At 41.8% G+C, this 4,280-nt stretch overlaps 1 long non-coding RNA gene across 4 annotated transcripts; it reads right to left on the minus strand.

Moving 5' to 3' along the window:
* Positions 1-1,181: 1,181 nt before the first annotated feature.
* Positions 1,182-4,006, minus strand: LOC125549489. 4 transcript variants are annotated; one of them, XR_007301353.1, is made up of 6 exons: positions 3,641-4,006; positions 3,449-3,471; positions 2,614-3,340; positions 2,443-2,500; positions 2,102-2,202; positions 1,182-1,410 (listed from the first exon to the last, which is right to left on the minus strand). It is a non-coding gene; the product is annotated as an uncharacterized LOC125549489 (long non-coding RNA). The 4 variants fall into 4 exon arrangements; XR_007301350.1 differs by having other exon boundaries at positions 3,449-3,564; XR_007301351.1 differs by having other exon boundaries at positions 3,446-3,564.
* Between the last annotated feature and the right edge of the window lie 274 nt (positions 4,007-4,280).

Below are 4,280 nucleotides of genomic sequence, written 5' to 3' on the forward strand. Positions count from 1 at the left end.
CAATAGCATAGGACCCCTGGTATACACCCGCCTGGTCTCGGCATATAGCTGCCACAGCTCCAAGGCCTCCGGCTCTAAACACTGTTGTGTCAACATTTATTTTAGCATGTCCCGCACATGGAGGCTGCCAGCAGCTTGGCCTGGGTGTCGATTGAGTAGAGGCCGAAATCACCGTTGGCTTCTGCAAGATCTTTATTTCATCCATGAAGGAGTTGATGAGGCAATCTGTCGCATACGGAGTTAGATAAATGTCTTCATGGCTCACCTTCAGCCGAGCTGCCCAGATCGCCCATAGTGTCACCACCATCCTAGTGTAGTCTTCATGGGGCAAAGTCTCGTTCATGGAAAAGAGCCAATCTTTGTCGTCCTCACTCTGGCTTTTCCACATGTGTTCGACCATGTCCTCTTTTGATAACGCCCATACACAGCGAGACATAGTGCAGCTAAGCAAAGAATGCCTCCAGCTATTTGCCGCACCACATAGTGCACACACATGCGTAGGTGCCATATTCCGATGATGGAGAACATCACCTATTGGTAATGACTGCCGGGCGAACCTTAAGGTGAATAAGTTCAGCTTCGATGGAATATCTTTCTTCCACGGGGAGGACCAACCTTTCCTCTCACCCTCAAGGTTCGAGCTACCCTGGATCTCCTCTAGCCAGCCTTCTCGGCCCATCTTCAAGTTGATAATTAGATTGTAAGCCGACCTGACCGTGAACCGGCCTTTTGGATCTTCATGCCAAGCCCAAAAAACCATTATATTTCTTGTGCAGAGTGGAATTCTCAATATTGCATCGGTGTCTATGGGTATAAACGTCTCCCACACCACATCTTCATGCCATCACTACCAGAAACTGAAATATTCCTGTGAGCCCAAACCCGACAGGAAAATAGGGCTTACAGACAGGGAAAGTATTTCCTGTCGGCCAACCGTCAGGGTTAGCCGTCAGGCATAGCCTGACAGGGAAATTTTCATATGCCTGTCGGCCAGCCGACAGGAACGTTATTCCTGTCGGTTTTCATTGTTTCCCTGACGGTTTTGGCCTCACAGGGATACATAGTCGTCAGGTTTGGCAAACCAGGTAAATTGCATATCCCTGTCGTACATAACCGCCAGGAAAAAATGAATCCAATGAACAAAGAAAAATCTTAACATAGCCATTTCATTACTCTGAATGTTTAGAACAGAGAAACATCACTATCAATAGCTTCCATCAACCATAGAGTTACAAATTCACATGCTTCGGATACAATTCCATCGAACTTGCATACATGAATCAAAGGACAATGAAAACAGAGGCGCAACATCTAAAAACACTAGTGCATCAACTAAATATTCACAGCGTGAGACCTCTTTTCATAATGTTTTGTTACAGCTTAAGTTGCAACCTTCTCTTCAAGGTTACCCTGCAGTGGACATAAATGAACTTGTAAAAGGGTGCAAGTGTCTCGCATAAAAGAAGTGCAAGTGTCATCACTTTGCTACAAAATGGTATCAAGAAACAGGAACAATATCTATAAGATATAATAAGAATAATCGATCTGATATCTCAGTTTCTCGCAATAACAGTGGCATATATGCCCAACTTGTTTTTGTCATAGCAAAGTTATCTATAAGATATAATAAGCATAATTGATCTGATATCTCAGTTTCTCGAAGTAACAGTGGCATATATGCCCAACTTGTTTTTGTCACAGCAAAGTTACCTAATTTTTCAGTTATATGGAAAAATAATGGAGTAATTTGTTCTAGAATCATATCTCAGATATATACAAACTATGCAATTGAAAAAATCCATTCAAATGGCAACCTAACCACATGCTTCTGAATTAGTTAGAACAGCTAACAATCTGAATAGATGAGATATTAGATGCTTCTTGCAAGTCAGGCTCTTATCACGGTACCAATGTAAATATTCTTAAGTGCAACTGCTCAATGATGCATAACCACAAAATTGTATAATAAGAAAATAACAAGGAGTTAAGTCTACCCATTTCAGATGTTCGAGAAAAATGGGCAGAGTCATCATCATCTCCATAACAGTGAAAATCAAAGCATTATGAAATTATTCAATAATGTAACAGCAGTGAACAGTACCTCTTTATTTAGAAGAATATGTATAATTTCTTGCCTTTATTGATCTTCCTTGTTGTGCTGATCATCTTCCTTGTACTTTCCATGCGACGGTTCAATTGTCCCTAAATCATAACAGTATGAAAGAGCATGGAACCAAAATGTATTGACAAACAAAACTAGATAATACATTTTTACAGTACTGCATGGTGAGACAATAAAGGACCCCAAAGAAATAGAAAGAAGTTGTCTGCAGATTAAACCAACATAGCAGCTACTGGCTCAGTAATGTTGATCTCACCTTGATTAGACAATTAATAATGATAAAAGTTTGGAGACGAGGGTGAAAGCAAAAGTAAAAATACCTTGATTAGAGCAAAGGCTCTTGCATCTCTCATAGATCCCAGATCTTGAATTTTTCTCCTACTCAAGATGAATTGCAAACTGGAAAAATCAGACCTCAAATACGTGCTGACCAATATTTAATTTATAGGTTGATGTGCATACAACAACAAAATATGAAATGGAAATAGTACCACTTCATTTGGACGAGTATTATTCAATTTCTTGACATTGAGTGATAACCTGTGAAGTCTGTTCAATTCTTCCTAAATCCAAAAATAATGAAAGAGATTAAATCAAAGGGTATGGACAAACAAATTAGAGAGCAAAACCGTTACGTACTCGATAGTCAGACCATAAAAAAATCATAAGAAAATACAATAGAAAGTAACATTAAGAGTTTAAGACTGAACAAATGTAGCAGCTATTGGCTCAAAACAGACCAGATGATCTTGAGCATACTAGACATCGAATGTTATTGTAATATATAGGAGAAAACATGCCATACAATTATTCATGATAAACTTTGGAAGGGCGAAGGCACAAGTAAAAAACCTTATGCACCATGTGTCCCAACACAAGACAAAAAATAGTTTATGTATAGAACCTGCTAATGACTTTTTCAAGATTCTTATTTATTGCTCGATCTTGAGAAAATTAACTGGGTAACCAATGTTTACTGTTACTGCTTACGCAATAGTTTCAACTTCCGGTTACATGTTGATACACAACATACAAATATTGGAAGGGGTGACCCACGATTACAGAACTAGAAAAGAAGATATGCAGAGCTATATTTGAGAAACCAGTGATATATTAAATGATAACAAGCCTGCAGTATTGTCCATGACCTTTACAATTAACAGTTCAACTCTGTTTCCCTCCTCTGAAGAAGTGATGTTTTAGGATCAGTCATGTAACCTGGAAGACGAAAATCAAAATATATCAGACTTTCTAAAAGCAGTTTTGGTTCTAGTACTAGTAGATTCTCTTGCAGATATACGGTTGCAGAGGAGAGACATCAACTACCTTGGCCTATTCAAAACCAATGTCTGTATAAAGTCATTTTCTTCTATCAGTACCGAGCAAATGAGGAAGGAGACAATTCTCGTTATTTTCTGGCGAATCCAGTCGGGGGTACTCACCTATGAATTTTATCAGGAAATGGAAACAAATCCTAAAGAAGGGAATACAAAAAATATGGATCTGGAAGGGTGGTACCTGGATGGAAAGGGGTGGCACTCAAACAAGGATGCGATGGCAATCGACTTGACATCGGCGGGTACTTTGACGACGCCCTCTGGAGGTAGAGGCGAAGTTGACGGCGATATTCCGAAGGCGACCATTCCTTGTTCGGCAACCCAGCGAATATAGCGAATGGGGCGGCCGAGAGGTTGGACGAGGCGCATCCGGCGACGGGGGATTTGGGGCGCAGCAGGTTGGCGACGGATTTGGGGCGCATCAGCCCAGGAACAACGAGGGATTTGGGACGCCGCTGGCTGGCGGCGGCCAGATCTGGGATTTGGGGGCGCCGCTGGCTGGCTCGGTGGGGAATGACTGAGATTTTTTTCCAGTCGGGCTTTTATTCCAAGTTTTCCAACCGGTGAGCGGCAGCCCAAATATTAGCTCGATCAGCGGCGGGACGAGCTTTGTTTTGGCGCGCGAGGCTGAATTCATGGCGCCTATGGGCTTCATTTTCGCTGTGGGTTATGCACGCCAGGGAAATTGGTTAGTCCTGTGGGCCGGGCCAGGACCGACAGCAATATTGTTTTTTCTGTGAGTTTTCGCCGGACGCACAGGAATATGTCCTATTTTCCTGTGCGCTAGTGCGGGCCCGACAGGAAAAGGTATAACACACGGG

The sequence above is a fragment of the Triticum urartu genome, chromosome 3, assembly GCF_003073215.2.
Source record: "Triticum urartu cultivar G1812 chromosome 3, Tu2.1, whole genome shotgun sequence".
In the NCBI taxonomy this organism is placed as follows: domain Eukaryota; kingdom Viridiplantae; phylum Streptophyta; class Magnoliopsida; order Poales; family Poaceae; genus Triticum; species Triticum urartu.